The sequence below is a fragment of the Hemicordylus capensis genome, chromosome 6 (assembly GCF_027244095.1).
Source record: "Hemicordylus capensis ecotype Gifberg chromosome 6, rHemCap1.1.pri, whole genome shotgun sequence".
Lineage (NCBI taxonomy): Eukaryota > Metazoa > Chordata > Lepidosauria > Squamata > Cordylidae > Hemicordylus > Hemicordylus capensis.
In genome coordinates, this window is record NC_069662.1 from 164727788 (window position 1) to 164744672 (window position 16885).

The following is a 16885-nucleotide window of genomic DNA, read 5'->3' on the forward strand; positions in this document are numbered from 1 at the left end:
CATTCTGGACCAACTGTAGTTTCCAGACTACATACAAGGGCAGCCCCACATAGAGCTCATTGCAGTAATCCAGTCTGGAGGTTACCAGCAGATGTACCACTGTTTTGAGGTAGTTTATCTCAAGAAACGGACGCAGCTGGCGTATCAGCCGAAGCTGATAGAAGGAACTTCTGGCCACTGCCTCAACCTGGGACACCAAGGAGATACTTGGATCCAGAAGCACCCCTAGACTGCGTACCTGTTCCTTCTGGGGAAATGTGACCCCATCCAGAACAGGCAGATCAAAATAGTTTCTTAAGTTCCGATCCCGCACAATGAATACTTCCATCTTATCTGGATTCAGTCTTAGTTTGTTATCCCTCATCCACCCCATCATCGACTCCAGGCAGGCATTTAAGGAGGTTATGCCATCTCCTGATGATGCTGACATGGAGAAATAGATTTGGGTGTCATCAGCATACTGATAGCACCCTGCACCAAATCTCCTGATGATCTCTCCCCGCGGTTTCATGTAGATGTTAAACAATGTCGGAGACAATATGGAGCCCTGAGGCACACCATATAAACATTCAGATTTTGAAGAAGAGCAGTCTCCAAGGGACACCATCTGGAACCTGCCCGAGAGGTAGGAGCTGAACCACCACATAGCAGTGCCTCCAACTCCAAACCCCCTCAGACGTTCCAGAAGGATACTATGGTCGATAGTATCGAAAGCTGCCAAGAGGTCCAAAAGGACCAACAGAGTCACATTTCCTCTGTCCATTTCCAATTGGAGATCATCCATCAGGCCGACCATGGCAGTCTCCACCCCATAGCCAGCCTGAAAGCCAGTTTGAAATGGGTCTAGATAATCAGTTTCCTCCAAAACTGTCTGGAGCTGGGAGGCCACCACCATCTCAATTACCTTGCCCAGCCACGGAAGGTTGGAGACAGGCCTGTAGTTGCTCAACTCTGAGGGATCCAAGTTAGGCTTCTTCAGAAGCGGTCTAATAATTGCCCCCTTAAGACAAGGAAGCATCTTACCTTCCCTCAGAGAAGCATTTATAATCTCTACCAGGCCTTCTACAACAACCCGCTGCCAGATAATATAAGCCATGTTGGACAAGGGTCAAGAGAACAGGTGGTAGGCTGCACCGTTCCAATCAGCTTGTCCACATCCTCAGGAGTCACAAACTGGAACTGATCCAACCTAATCACACAAAAGGAGTCGCTGGATACCCCCACATCAGACACTGAAGTAATTGTGGAGATGGAGTCTATGTTGGCCCGAATACAAGAGATTCCCCCACAAAGAATTCATTAAACACATCACAGTGGGTAATCAATGGTTCCAGATTCTGATTCAGGGGAGGAGGGGCACATACTAGCCCTCTCACAACCCTGAACAACTCCGCCAGACATGAACTTGTGGATGCAATACGGGCACAAAATAATCGCTTCTTTGCCGCACGTATCGCCTGAGCATAGGTCTTCAAATGAGGTCTATGTTGCGATCTGTCAGATTCAAGCCGAGTCTTTCTCCACTTGCACTCCAGTCGTCAACCTCGCCACTTCAGAACTTGATATAAAACAAGTTCTGAGGAAATAAGCTTAGATCTGCTATCTCTGTAAAGTTGACAATATAAGAGAACATGAGCCGTATCTTCGATCTCCCCCGTTCCACAGGGACATACATGATCTTCCCGAGGGATACCATTTTATCTGCCTTCTAGCATTGCCGTGAGCACAATATCTCATTTCAGTGCAATGTGTTTGTATGTTGCATTGCTGGAAGACTACCATAAATGTTTAAAACAAAAAACCCCAGCAAGTTAGATTAATGATCTTGTGCTCCAGGACATTTAAGAGTTCTATCCTACATTGACTTCTGGTCAATTGTAGAAATTTGTCCTTGGGGTTGGGTTATCCTTTCATCTAAATGGCACTCCCAGCTTTCTTTATAACTGTCTTTATTCTTTCATAGGTCAATATACAGATAATAAAAGAATAGAGATGAGAGGGCAGATTTTTACTGTGACATAGTTCATTCTGTAAATCCTCGTGATGTGTTCCAACAACTTTATAATCCAAGCAAGATGTTATTTGCAGTCTCACGTATCTTTCCCCTGATATTTGTTTTTAATCAAACTCAGCTTTAGGATGTTATGAGTTTGAGTGGGGAAATAATGAGAAGCATAGACCATCAGAATGGAGGAAGAGGCGAGCTGGTCTTGTGGTAGCAAGCATGACTTGTCCCCCTAGCTAAGCAGGGTCCACCCTGGTTGCATTTGAATGGGAGACCACATGTGAGCACTGTAAGATATTCCCCTCAGGAAATGGAGCCACTCTGGGAGGAGCAGAACATTCCAAGTTCTTTCCCTGGCATCTCCAAGACAGGGCTGAAAGAGATTCCTGCCTGCAACCTTGGAGAAACCACTGCCAGTCTGTGTAGACAATATTATTTTTATTTTTATTTACACAGTCAGACAGGTGTTATTGACTGGTTTGTTTTATCCAGACATCGAGTCCTTCCCAAGGACCTGGGATGGCTGAATTTTATTGTCAGTTGTTATAGATATCGTCGCAGAATATAGGCTGTTCCCAGTAAAGCTGCTTTTTGTAATTGGCTGATGGTGATTTCTGTGGCCCCTCTGGTGTTGAGGTGCTCTTCAAGGTCTTTTGGAACTGCACCCAGGGCACCAATGACCACTGGGATTATTTTGGTCTTTTTCTGCCACAGCCTTTCACTTTCAATGTGTAGATCTTTGTATTTTGTGATTTTTTTTCTATTTCTTTTTCTTCTATTCTGCTATCCGCTGGTATTGCTATGTTGATTATTTTAACTTGTTTTTCTTTCTTCTCGACTACAGTTATATCTGGTGTATTGTGTGGCAGATGTAAGATATTAACATATAAGATAACCTTGGAGAAACCACTGCCAGTCTGTGTAGACAATATTATCTATCTATCTATCTATCTATCTATCTATCTATCTATTTGATTTATATACCACCCTTCCAAAATGGCTCAGGGCAGTTTACAATTAAAACAAACCACTAAAACAATAAAAAGCTAAAACAATTTAAGAACAATATAACAACAATTAACAATTTAAAAACATTTTAAAACAACAATTAAACAATTACAGTGATTAAAAGCCCCCAAAACGGGTTAGAATATTAAAACAGATTTAAAAACCCTGGAAAGTCAGGCCAAACAAATACGTTTTAATATTGAGCTAGATAGACCAATGGTCTGACTCGGTATATGGCAGCTTCCTATGTTCCTATGTAAGAGGCCAGTTATGCTGGATCAGACCATAGTGGCAAATCAGATGTTACCAGGTTTGCCCAGAAATGTGGTTGTTAGCACAATTTGTGACTAAGTTTTGGGCTCAAGTTGGACAAATTAATTCAAGTTGGGTGCAAACCTACATGCAACCAAATTATTAAATAAGCTTGCCAGGAAAGCTGGCCTCAGGCAGAGACAAAGGATATTAGGGTACCTGGGAGGTAACAAATAGAGTCAAAGTTCTTTGAAAACAAAGACTTTGGAGCAGAAATTTACAAGACAAAGCAATATTTGAAGAATATCTGAAAAATCACTGACAGGTTTTTCTTCAAGAGACTAGGGCTGCCTTCGGACATAATGCCAAACTGGAGGCAAATGTTCCAGAGGTTTAGGTCTGTGGTCATCTGAATGCCACTGAACCAAGGATCAGTTTTCAGCCTCAAACCTGAATTGGAACCCTCAGTTTCCTTTTAAGTTTTGCCACCAAAACCTCAGGTCCAGAAGTGGCATTGTGTCGTCCGCACATTGTCCAAACAGAGTTGAGGGTAGGAAGCTCCTCCCTCTCTCCTTTGCAATTGGTTGCCATGGATGTCCTTCATGTGAAGGAGGAAGCCCATGCTGCCAGTTCCTCCCTACTTGCATTCTCCCAGATGGCAGATCAGGACCATCAGGGAGCGCTGTGGGGGGAATGGGGACAAACCGCAGATTGGCTGGACCCGCGGTTTCTCGTTATGTGCTACGGCAGCCTTGAGCTCTGAGAATGGCTCCTAATTGCCTCCAATGCACTTCCCGGAGTTAAGTGTTGAGAGATGGGAAACAGAGTTCAGGCTGATAGGTAGGGATGGCAGAGAGAGACAGAGACATGATCGTATACCTATCCTAAATCTGCGAGGCTTGAGAGCGAGGGTCACAAAGATGCTGGCTTCCTTCTTGGGGAGGAGTTGTAGTCCTTTCGTTGCAGGGAGGGAATTCATTCAGAGAGGTGGCCGGTTGTGAGGGAAGGCAGCGTTCCCCCAGTGGCCAGAATCTGCTGTGGGGGTACACCTGAGATATAAGAACATAAGAACAGCCCTGCTGGATCAGAACCAAGGCCTGTCTAGTCCAGCATCCTGTTTCCCACCAGATGCCTCTAGGACGCTCACAGGCAAGACTGGGGGACAAGCCCTCCCTCCTGCTGTTGCTCCCCTGCAACTGGTATTTAGAGGCATCTTGCCTCTGAGGCTGGAGGTGGCCCACAACCACCAGATTAGTAGCCATTGATAGACCTGTCCCCCGTGAATGTATCTAAACCTTTCTTAAAGCCATCCAGGCTGTTGGCTGTCACCACATCTTGTGGCAGAGAATTCTATAGGATAATTATGCATTGTATGGAAAAAATACTTCCTTTTGTCAGACTTAAATTTCTTGGCAATCAGTTTCATGGGATGACCCCTGGTTCTAGTGTTACACAAGCAGGAGAAAATTTTCTCTCTATCTCCAGGGAAAAGGCGGGGGCAAGCAATTCACTAGTCTCTGTTATGCGCAGGTGTAGATGAAGTATCTTTGGAGCTTCATAGGAACAGAGGAAGCTGCCATATACCAAGTCAGACCATTGGTCCATCTCGCTCATTATTGTCTACACAGTCTGGCAGCGGCTTCTCCAAGGCTGCAGGCAGGAATCTCTCTCAGCTCTGCGTGAAGATGCCCAGGAGGGAACTTGGAACCTTCTGCATGCAAGTATGCAGGTGTTCATCCCAGAGCGGCCCCCTCTGCTGAGTGGAATATCTTACAGTGCTCACACATGTAGTTTCCCATTCAAATGCTACCAGGGTGGACCCTGCTTAGCAAAGGTGACAGTTTAGGCTTGCTACCACAAGACCAGCTCTCCTCCAGCTTTAGCAAACCAGGGGAAAGGGGCCATGGGAAAAGTAAATGCACAATACCACTGAGTACTCATACAATGAGTGGCGACCTGGTACTTTTCCCGCTGGTGGGATGCTGGTGGGTCACAACCCCCCCCTTTTATTTGTGGCCAGTGGCTTCCCCATATGCTGTTGCTACCGCTGCCACCCGCCCACGCCCCGAGAGCTCAGATGGCCTCCACACATGTGTGAATTCTGCGTGGAAGCCATCTGAATCCAGGGGGCGGAGCAGCTTGGGCCTGACCAAGGCGTGTGCCAGACTGGGTGAACCTCACTGCGCCACTGCCTGGAAGAAGTGGGGAAGCAACAAGAGAGGGACGCCCTTCTGTCGCCTCTCCAGGACTGTGGGGGCAGCCCATGTGGAGGAGACGGTGGATGGAGGTCCAATGGTGGTGCAGTAGGTCTATGTGGCCTACGGGTTTGGTTGCAGAGAGGCAATTCAGAGGGGGAGAGAGAACCTCAGCTTGCCACATCTGCAAGTGTCGAACCACTGTGCCTGCTTGCCCACAAAAGCTCCATCTCACACCTCCCAGCTGGTGCGCATCCATGTGCAATTTCCCTCGGCACTGGCTGGAATCTGGATGGCGAGGGGAGAGAGAGTGCTCTGGCTCCAGTCACTCACTGTCAGAGTTGTAGACCAACTGGCAATTAAGTGGAGGACTCAGAGAGGAGTACAAGCACGGCACCCAGTGTAGGGAAAGAATGGCAGATCAGTCCCCAAATAGCAAAGCAAAACCAGTTGGGCGAGAAAGCAGCAAAGCAAGAGGTCTCGAGACCGTTCTTTAGGATTGAAGAACTACAAGAATATATTTAAGAAAAGGTTATAAATGAATGTGGGAAAGCTTGCAGCATAATTTCAGCTGTAGCTCATGGCTGAAGAGAGAGACCAAAACAAACAGCCATATCTGGAGAGACAAAATGGAGACTAACACTGGGAGAACAAAGAGGGGAGGAGTCCAGCACTTTTATCCATGACCCTAAAGCGCCCCCCCAGTGGTCACTATGAGACATTGCAGCTGAGAGCTGATGCTGCCATGGTCCTAGCTCCAGCGCACAGTGTGCAGTTGCTCTCTCTCTTTGCCTTCCCCGAATCTCTCTGCATGTTGGCTGGCCCAGACTGGAGCCTGTGAATGGGGGTCTTGAGACGGAGTCAAGTATTTCCAGAAGCGTTGGCTGGAGTCCAGATGGGGTAGAGCAAGAGAGGGACTCATTCTCCCCTCAGTCTCCATGGATTGGAGGTAAGCCAAGTGGCAGCTCCTTTTCCTCGGTGGCGCAGGGAAGGACAGACCATGAGCAGTGCAGAAGTTGGTAACTGGAAGGAGAGCTCCTCATGGATTCTTCTCCTTTACTTTACTGTAAGTTGCTCTTTGGGCTATACAAAATAATAACATGTTAAACTTAAGAACTGCACAATGACATAAATGTCTTCAGGGTCACAGTGTGCTCCTGATATTATACATTCAGTTCTCATCGCAGCCCTTGATTGCTGTTACTGTTAGAAAGTCTAATGTGTGCATTAATGTTTCCTCATGGGAAGCAGCCTTATACCAAGTCACACCATTGGTCCATGGAGCTAGAAGGAGAGTATCCTTCCTGGAACTTGGTTTCAGCCAGGTCTGAGCCTCCTAGTGCCTTTTTAAAAATGCTGATGTGTCTCTGAGCACATGAAGAGTGCTTTTTCTCCTAACACCAGCAGGTAAGCTCACAGTGATGCTGCCTAAAGCATTATTATTAAAATACTTTTCAAGTCCTTCAAGTCATCAGGATTGCTTTCCACTGAGAAAGATGGAGGGTGATTCCTGGGAATTCCAGCCCAATTCTGGAAGACGGACAATTCTAGATAGGCAGGGTTCATCTCAACACTGCACTGCTGATTTCTTGCATATGTTTGTGGCTATATTGCCTCTGCTTTTATTGTGGCTTTAATAAAGCTTGGTAGGTTTGATGTCCTATCTAAAATAGGAATTCTTGCCCTTGGGAAAGAATGGGGAAGATTACTCCCTGTCTGAGAGAGTTAGAAACAACAGGAAATGATCTGAAGTAAAGGAAGGAAGGAAGGAAGGTGGTGACAATGCATTGGTTTTAACGAGGCTGTTCTGAAGTGAATTGGGCCTAGAGCACCTTTCTTATGAGGCAAGGCTACAACACCTGAGGCTATTTAGTTTAGAAAAAAGATGACTGCGGGGAGACATGATAGAGGTCTATAAAATCATGCAGGGTGTGGAGAAAGTGGACAGAGAGAAATTCTTCCCCCTCTCCCATAACACTAGAACCAGGGGTCATCCCATGAAATTGTTTGCCAGGAAATTTAGGACCAGCCAACAAAAGTATTTTTTCACACAATGCATAATCAACTTGTGGAATTATCTGCCACAAAATGTAGTGACAGCCAACAACCTGGATGGTTTTAAGAGGGGTTTGGATGACTTCATGGAGGAGAGGTCTATCAATGGCTACTAGTCGGAGGGCTGTGGGCCACCTCCAGCCTCAAAGGCAGGACGCCTCTGAGTACCAGTTGCAGGGGAGAAACAGCAAGAGAGAGGGCATGCCTTCAGCTCTTGCCTGTAGTCTTCCAGAGGCATCTGGTGGCCACTGTGTGGTACAGCATGCTGGACTAGATGGGCCTTGGGCTGTTCTTATGTTCTTGCTTTTGTTTAAGCCTTTGGGCTGGGCCCAGGAGTGGCTCTTTCAGTGAGATTATGAGGGTAGGTGAAATACCTACCCTCATCTCTGGGTTTGTGGTGAATGATCAATAAGGCGCGTGGATCCATTGAGGGTAGTGCAGTTATTTCCCTGGAAATGCTGTGACCTGCACTTGGAGTGTGTGGATGGTCCAGACGGTGTGTAATATAAGAGAAATTTCTCTCTCTCCACTCTCTCTATACTATGCATAATTGTATATAGCTCTGTCATGTCTTTCCTTAATCTTTGAAGAAAAGGGGCAAATTGGGGCAGGTTTGTTTTCAGAAGGTTTTTTTTTTTTTTTTTTAAGGGAAGAGAAGCCACCTAATGGCACAGCGGGGACATGCTTGACTAACAATCAGAAGGTTGCCGGTTCGAATCCCCACTGCTACTATACTGGGCAGCAGCGATCTAGGAAGATGCTGAAAGGCATCATCTCATACTGCATGGGAGGAGGCAATGGTGAACCCCTCCTGTATTCTACCAAAGAAAACCACAGGGCTCTGTGGGCACCAGGAGTTGAAATCGACTTGATGGCACACTTAACCTTTATTAGGAACAAGAGCTGGTCTTGTAATAGCAAGCATGACTTGTCCCCCTTATCTAAGCAGGGTCTGCCCTGTTTGCATACGAAAGGGAGACTAGCACTGTAAGATATTCCCCTGAGGGGATGGAGCTGCTCTGGGAAAAGCAGAAGGTTCCAAGTTCCCTCCCTGGCAGCATCTCCAAGATAGGGCTGAGAGAAATTCCTGCCTCCAACCTTGGGGAAGCCACTGCTAGCCTGTGTAGACAATACTGAGCTAGATGGACCTATGGTTGGACTCAGTATATGGCAGCTTCCTATGTTCCTATGTTTGCTCACAAAACAATAAAACTGCATTAAAATGCAAATGTAATGGTATTGTATATTGGGGATGTGGCTTTTGGGGTGGTCATGGCTGTGGGGGCTCTCGTGGAGAGCGTCTCCACTTCTGAATTTGCAACTACACCACTGGTCTTAGGAGGACACCTCAAGCCTGACTTTTGGGGACAGCTTAAGGTAATCGGTAAGATCCTGAATTAAGACGAAGCTCCTTGCAATTGCTTAACTTTGCTTTATGTTTCATAATGCTCTGTTTCATAATGGAATATTAAAAAGGCACATTTTTAAAGTGGTGATTCTCTTCTGTTTAGCAGAGGGAGAGCAACTGGCCCAATCTAGCCCCAGCACAGCATCCCTCCAGTGGCTGTTGCTGGTGTCTGCCTCATGTTTCTTTTTTAGATTGTGAGCCCTTTGGGGACAGGGGACCACCTTACCTATGATGCGATCCTCATGATCGCACGAGGAGGCTACCCCCTTCTGTGGGGAGGAAGCCCCAAAGTGCTTACCTCCCTGCAGACGATCACGGCCGGGCCTCTGCGAGGGTGGATTGGTGGCACAGGAATGCGGCGATTCTCCTGCTGTCCACCCATGCCTTGCCCAGTAGCTCCGGTGGTCCGGTCAAGGGAAGTGCTGCCACGCAACGCCGCACCCACCGGAGCCCCAGTAATGCACCGCGTTCTGGGAGCTCCTTCCCTCCCCCCGAGTGTGTCCAGTGCGGCTGCAGAAGACACACCACCATTCAACCCATTTTTTGACCACGCCTGCGCCCCAAACCCAGGTTAAGTGGTGGGCTCCCTAAGCGGCCTTGCTGCTGAGCCGCCACCGAGAACTGTGCGGCTCCCATCGGTTCTCACGACCAGCAGGAACCGGGCTGGGCTCCCGTAGCCAAGTTCCTGCTGGTCATGAGAATAGCTTCTATCTATCTATCTATCTATCTATCGATCTATCTATCTATCTATCTATCTGAACTCCTTTGGGAACTTTTTGTTGAAAAGCGGTATATAAATATTTGTCAAATTCGTATTCTATCTGGTAGGTTCCTTAGTTTTTATAATTCTCAATTTTTAGCTTTTTAAATAACTTTTAACTTGAGTAATTCTCATTGTGGTTTTAGCCTGGACTTTTGTTTACTTAATTCGGTTAATTTTATTAGTTTTATTTTATATTGTAACTATTTTATTGTTGTGAGCCGCCCCAAGCAGTAGTGTACTGGAGGGACGGGATGTAAATATTTTAAATAAATAAATAAATAAATAAATAAATAAATAAGAAATAAAATTTGCATTAGGACGTGTATGAGTAAACTAAGATCTTAATAGGAACTTTCTCTCTCGAGTTCCTATTATTTTTAATCGTTATTACAGTGTCCCAGGAACAAGGGCCTGGTGGCAGAATCTCTGGGGTGGAAGCTTGCACACAACAGTCTCCTGATGTCATTTAAGGCTAGTCTAAATACTGAGGTGTGAGAGGTCATCTCTAATTAGGGGCAATCGATCTGCAACACCTTGATGATCCTAAATAAAAGAGACTGATGGGTGTCAGGACACCACCCCCTGCCCGCTGCCACTCACTGAGACTGCTGGAGCAGTCCACAAGGAGGGAGCAGGCTCCAGCGGAGAACCTGGGGCAGACAGGCAGCTTCAGACTCTGCCGAGGCAGATCAAAAACTGGCACTTGTCTATGCCGCTGAGGGCTGGAGTGGTGAAGCTGAATAGGATGTGGTGCCGAGTGCTGACGTCGGTTGGCCAACCGGTGGAAAAACGGTGGAGCCTGCAAGACAAAGGGGAAAGGGTGGTGGGGATTGGGCCAAAGGAAGGCAATAAAGGCTCAGGAAGGCAGGGATGTGGGGCAGCAGCAGGAAGTCCGTCCTGCAACCACTCCATATTTTAGGAGGGGCCAGTGATGAAGGGAGGTGGAACCAAGGAACAACTGGGGCCTCCGGAGCAGGGCCAGTCACAAAGATGATGAACCCACTGCCAGGGGGATGTGAACCCCCTCCTCTAAGTCAGAGGCCAACCATGAGGACTTTGTCAGGCTGTGACATTAGAATAGCTGGTGGCCCGTATCGCCACAATGAGCTTTTGGCCCAGCTTTTCCCTGGTGCTTCTCTAGGTGTTTTCCTAAAGACAAAGGGAATTGAAGAAGGTTCTCTAAACAGGTGGCTTGAGCAATGGAGACGTTATTCCCAGCACGATTCATCGAGGCGTCGTTGAGGGAGCTCTTTTCTATAGAGCCGAAGTTACCTTGAAGGCGTTGTCATTTCAAAGCCCTGGCTCATTAGGAAGTCTTCCTCCAAGCCTCATGGGTGGGGAAATCAGTCTACCCTGATGACTTCTATTTATGCCTGAAGGCAGCCAGTAATTAAAATGGGATTTCCCAGTCCATTGTGAAATAATGGTATTCGATGGCAATGGGCTCCTTCACAGATCTTCGCTGAGAAGTGGGTTTGTGGTACGTTTTTTTGGTCTGAATTGCATTGGATCTGCTGCTGCTACCAGGCCCTGCTGCTGCTGCACCCAAGTACACATATACAGGAGTGTTCCTATTATACTATGTGAAATGTTGGAAGGTAACATTTCACATAATAAATATGGTACTTGCATATTTATGAAGTACCATATTTACCTGAATAGAAGATGAATACTGGCCACATTTGCATGTAACACAGACCTGGAGGTTGTCAAAAAGGAAAGGAAAGGTTGTGCCGTTGAGTTGGTGTCGACCCTTGGCGATCACAGAGCCATGCAGTTTTCTTGGCAGAATACAGGAGTAGTTTACCATTGCCTCCTCCCGCGCAGTATGAGATGACGCCTTTCAGCACCTGCCTATATCGCTGCCACCCAATATAGGAGTTCCCCATATTCTGGGAAACACACCAGCAGGGTGTGTTTCGAACCAACAGCCTCTTGCTCTCTAGGCAGGTTGCTTCCCCACTGTGCCATTCGGTGGCTGGAGGTTGCTGAACCCGTGGTTAATTTTTGAAACTGTGGATCGCATTGCAGACGTTCACCCAACTGTGGTTTCTGGGCAGGGGTGCCCCTCCATCTTCCTAGCCCACCGGGCCAGCATCCAAGTAAACTCCACAACACTTGCATCGCCAGACTCCGGGCAAGGTGTCAGCACATCATCAGGACTGCAGGCACTGGCCGCAATCTTGAAGGGCTCTGCAGTGTGGTGATCGTGTGTTTTCAGCAGGGACCACTTGCCTTCAGCTGGGGGAGGGCATTTAAATCCTTTAAAATGGCATTTAAACCCTTCTCACACCACTTGCCCCGTGGCCTGTGCAAGAGGCCCACAGACAAGCAGTCTTGCACAGGCACATACAATTAACTAATTACTATTTTAATTATTTTTCACATTTATAGCCCGCTCTTCCTCCAAGGAGCCCGGAGCGGGGTACATGGTCATGTTTGTCCTCACAACAACCCTGTGAGGTAGATTAGATCAGGGATTCTCAAACTTGGGTCCTCAGGTGTTATTGGACTTCAACTCCCATAATCCCCAGCCTCAGTGGCCTTTGGTTGGGGATTATGGGAGTTGAAGTCCAATAACACCTGAGGACCCAAGTTTGAGAATCACTGGATTAGATAAAATGTGAAAGGGAGGGGGGTGTAGAGGGGCACTGTTTTCCTGCAACCCCAGGATGGGGTCATGATGATTGTGAGCCCTTTGGGGACAGGGACCCATCTTATTTATTTTTTATTTCTCTGTGTAAACCGCCCTGAGCCATTTTTTGGAAGGGTGGTATAGAAACTGAATGAATGAATCAATCAATCAATCAATGGTGACTTCCTAGGAGGGAATATGTATACAAGGGCAGGAAAAGGATCCTGGAATATGGTCCATCGTAACAAGGGAAGATGCTGCGATGGCAAACCAGGAACCCCTGACACACTCCCGCCCCAAGCGTTGCTGGCTTGGGATTAGCCAGCCCAGTGAGGAGGACCAGGGTCCCAGTGGGCCTCGGTTCTCCACCCGACTGCACCTTCATGAGTTAGGCTATTCACACCTCTGGGGCCCCGCTCGTGTGGGGCCCCCATTCTCAGTGGCTAATAATAAAGCTTCATTATCTGTACCTTCCGCTCGCCACTAAACTCTTACGTGTTCCAGTGCCTTGCCAGCTGCTCCATGGCAGTCCCAGTGGGGAAGTGCTGGGGATAAATCCCTCTCCCCATTCAAACTTCCCAGGTTCTGATCGGTGGAGCGGTGTGTGCAAATCGGCCGCTGCAGGGAATCGCGGGTGGCATCTCTTATCTTCAGTGATCCCTGCTGAGCCAGCTGGCTGTACTGCACAAGTGTCAACATGCATATATGCCAAGACTGGCAGAGGGGGCGTTTGGACTGCTTCTTGGAGCCATTCACCAAGAGAGGGGATAGTTAGTGCTGTCAGGGTGCCCTTCCCGAAAATGGGCCAAACAGCCCAGAAAAGATTGGGAGGAGGCGTGCAGAGGAAGCTTCAGAGACAACACTCCCCACCCCTCTCCCCGTGGCTGCGGCAGAACCCCCTGGAGGCAGCAGAATGACCCGGACCTGGAAGTGAATTAAAAAAAAAAATTGTTTATACATTCCGAATCCGGATTGGCTCCAAGTCGGCCTGGGAGGTTCGGCTTGAAGTTGAGCCGAACCACGCCCAGTTCGATGGTGAACTGGATTGACCTCAAACCAGTTCAATTATCCCCACTCCGGCTAGCATTAGCCATCCTCATCACATAGGAAGACTCTTACTAGCGGTGGGATGCAGTAATGCTCCAGGTGGACGGCCCTTCTCATGAGTTGCGCAAGAGTGTCTCCATGGCCTTTCACTCTCGTGAGGGCGTTGTCCACTGCCGAGCAGAATCCATCATCCTCACACTTGGAAAAATCTCTCCTGTGAAAGGATGGAATACTGCTCCAGAGGGACATGCCTTCTCATGAGTAATGCCAGAGACGGCATGTTTGCACACAAGGGGAAGCGGCTACACCCCTCCTTCCCCAACCTATTTGTAAATACAAAGAGAATGGAGGCCATCAGGAATGACGGGGGCTGCCTTTTGGCAAAGACACAAAGCACAACTGATCATGGGTTATCTGTACTGGGGCCGCCTTTCCATGAAAACACTGGGCCCTACTACTGGGGCCTTGGCATGGGTCATCTGAGTTGGGGCGGGGGGAAGGATTGCCCAGCTTATGGCGCCATCAGCACTCTGGCTGCTTTTTCTAAGACTTCTTAATTGCCTGAGTTGCAGGGTCCTCTCCACAAAGTGGCCGCCCTGTCATACCATCGCCCTTCTTCTGCATATTGCCCAAGGGGTTAGCATGAGACAAAACACAAGCTGAGACACCCAGCATTGCTGCTGTTCACTTTGGCGTCCTTTAAAGACCGAGGTGCAGCAGCGTGGTGTCCCTGTTGCCAGGCAACAGCTGGAGGAATGCGGGGACAGGTGGGGGCAAGTTCTCTGAAAGACGGCCAGCGAGTAGCGTGGCTGGCATAGAGTTGGTGCATTTCAGGGCTGGTCTGCGCTGCCCTCTCTATGGTTTCTGGAGCAGAAACAGTGCAAAACCCAGGCCACAATGCCATCTGCATTCAGACATAACGTAGCCGTCCTGAAACCTCAAGTTGCAGCAGCGAAACTCACTACAAAACTGAAGGTTCAAATTAGAGTTTGGCGAGGGAAACCTCAGGTTGTGTTTTTGGCCATGAAACCACAGTTTCACACATTCGGCTGTACACGGAATCCAACCTCTGCCCTCTTTAACTCCGGTTCCGTGTTACATGTGAATGCGGCCTGAGTTTAAGATAACCCCGTTAACAAATACAAGTTAAATAAAGGTTATATCTGTATTTACCTGAAAAGAGGAGGGCTCTGAATTTAAGACCCCCCAATTTCTAGCAGCAAATAACTTGGAAAAAAACTAGTCTTGGATTCAGGTAAATACAGTATTGTCTATCTGATAAATTGGTGGGCAATATGCAAACTTTGGTTTACTATCTGGGAAGTGTCTGCACCAGTGTTCCCTCTAAGGTGTGCATGTGTGTGCGCGCTCATAGGTTTTTTTCATGTCCACTCAGTTAATTTTAGATCCCAGTCAGGGTGAATAAGGAAGGTTCCACTCTGAATGCACGTGCACAAAACAATGCCTTGATACTGCCGCCCAGAACAAAACTCATTCCACACAGAGATGAAAAAAGTTAGAGAGAGCATGGGACTTCCCAGCAGCAATTTTAATCAGTAGAGGGCAGTGTTACTTTATACTTGCCTGATTTGCAGCTGAAAATGTGGTTCTTCGAATGCTTCCAGTAGTTCAGCTTGTTTTAACCTCCTTAATGAAGTTCCATTTGATTCCCCCCTCTTTTGATTTCCCCCATGTTAATAGTTAATAATGTGATACAATGCCATTGTATTGTATTAAGTTGCTTTCTGGATCTAATGGAAAGCATTTTGAAAGAACCTTCAGTCTTTAATGAAAAGGTTCATCATCTTATTGGAGAACATACCTTAGATGATAATAATAATAATAATAATAATAATAATAATAATAATAATAATAATAATAATAATTCAATTTCTATACCGCCTTTCCAAAAATGACTCAGGGCGGTTTACACAGAGAAATAACAAACAAATAAGATGGCTCCCTGTCCCCAAAGGGCTCACATTCTAAAAAGAAACATGATAGACACCAGCAACAGTCACTGGAAGTCCTGTGCTGGGGGTGGATAGGGCCAGTTACTCTCCCCCTGCTAAATAAAGAGAATCACCATGTTAAAAGGCGCCTCTTTGCCCAGTTAGCAGGGTTATCTATTTTGTAAGATCTGGAAATATTATGAACCTTATGGACAGATAACTGGAGCACCTGTGGGTGAGTGGGAGGTGCGAGCAGACTCAGGGTGACCTACATATTTAAGCTCCTGGTGTTCCTGGATGGTTAACCATCCCCCAATAACATAATAACTAATATATGAGGTGGGCCATTCTCATGACATGAGCTGCTTGGGAAGGAGAGAGCTAACCCAAGCAGCCCATATCATTGGGGCCACCACCCCACCCCCCGACCTAGACCCAGGTAGCCTAGATCTGGAGGGAATCTAGGAGGAAAGAGGAGTCTGTCGTACCGAGTTGCCATGCCTGCCCCCCGGAATTCCAGATTTCACTCGGATTCTAAGCATCTCATCCAGATTGTTTAGCCCACCCAGATTCGCCTGGATTTCAGCTTTCATTAAAAAAGAAAAAGAAAAAGCTGTGCTCTAGCCCTTGAAGAAGCAGAGTTATGGAGCAAATCGTGCACTCACTATTCCGCTCAAATGTTATTTTCAAGCCAATTTACATAATATGCAAATTAGGAACCCAGATTTGGAAAGCCAGAATATGGCAACCCTAGCCCTACCTCACGTTTTGGTCGTCTGCAGCACAGCGGCTCTGAAAATAGCCACCAGGAGTGCTGGCCATAGAATGTGGAAGAAAGCCAGGCCAGGGAGAGGAACACAGCTGCAGGCTGACTCTCTGCTGCCTGTCTGGTGCATTGTGGGATGTAAGAGGACTTCCTCCTCCTGATCGCACTTCGGGAGTCCGCTGCCATGCCAGCCGTGTGGGCATGCAAGTGGCAAAGCCCCAAAGAGGCTCCAATCATTTGGGGGAAGGTAAGTAGGGTCCTGCCTTCCTCCCAGCTCACCCCACTTTGGTTGTGTGAAGTCCTTTATATGTGTGAACTCTCTTGAGGAACAGCAGCAACAACAATAAATATTTATATACCGCTTTTCAACAAAAGTTTCCAAAGTGGTTTAAACAGAGAAATAATAAATAAATAAGATGGCTCCCTGTCCCCAAAGGGCTCACAATCCAAAAAGAAACACAAGATAGACACCAGCAACAGTCACTGGAGGGGTGCTGTGCTGGGGGTGGATAGGGCCAGTTACTCTCCCCTTGCTAAATAAAGAGAATCACCATGTTTAAAAGGTGCCTCTTTGCCAGGTTAGCAGGGGAGGGAACAGAGAGGGGAGTTGCACACTGGATCTTTTGATCTGTTGATCACTGTGTGAACACAGTCACACAAAAAACTCACAACATTCACCTTTGGATATAATCTATTCCACAATCCTTTTCCCTCCGGACAACCTGCGCATGTGACGATGAAAGAATTAAACTGAGCCCTTACCAGCCATTAACTCTTGAAGCTTTAGGACTGGGTGCGA